This window comes from Protobothrops mucrosquamatus, unplaced genomic scaffold (genome assembly GCF_001527695.2).
Source record: "Protobothrops mucrosquamatus isolate PMUCROS unplaced genomic scaffold, P.Mucros_1.0 scaffold590, whole genome shotgun sequence".
NCBI classification, from domain to species: Eukaryota; Metazoa; Chordata; class Lepidosauria; order Squamata; family Viperidae; genus Protobothrops; species Protobothrops mucrosquamatus.
The window spans coordinates 576,388-577,059 of record NW_015386889.1 but is presented as its reverse complement, the minus strand read 5'-3'; positions in this window follow the sequence as shown (position 1 = coordinate 577,059).

Genomic DNA, 672 nt, shown 5'->3' with positions numbered 1-672 from the left:
CATCCATTTGGTTCCTTGACTCAGGTTTCGTTTTTCCTGAAGAGCCTGCCTTAGGTTTCGTTTCTTGACTTAAGTTTCATTTCTCCTGAAAAGCTTACCTTGAATTAGTACCTCCTTGACTTAAGTTTCCTGTTCTTTGTGTATGGCAATGAAGAGCCATCCCCCTATTGTCTTTTTGTACACCCCCCCTTGATGATGCAAATGTACCAATAAAAGAGAGGCACGGGGAGGCTTCAGGGTCTTTGCCTGCCATCTCACCTGAAGAAGCATGTTGTCCGTGTGTTTCCTAACCTAAAGCGAGGCCCGTTGGTTTAGGCCAACGTACATCACCACGGTCCTGCAGGGAGCGGGACCCCGGGATTTTGCGATCCCACACATTGTCATGTTGGAAAGTGAAACTTCAGCCCAGTCTGAGGTCCTGAGCACTGTGAAACAGACTTTCATTGAAGATATCCCTGTACTTTGCTTCATTCAACTTTCCCTCAATCCTGAGCAGTCTCCCAGTCCCTGCTGCTGAAAAACACCCCCACAGCATGATCCTGCCACCACCATGCTTCACTGTTGGGGATGATATTGGGCAGATGATGAGCAGTGGCTGGTTTCCTCAGACATAATATTTAGGATTGAGGCCACACAGTTTAATCTTGGTTTCATCAGACCAGAGAATCTTGT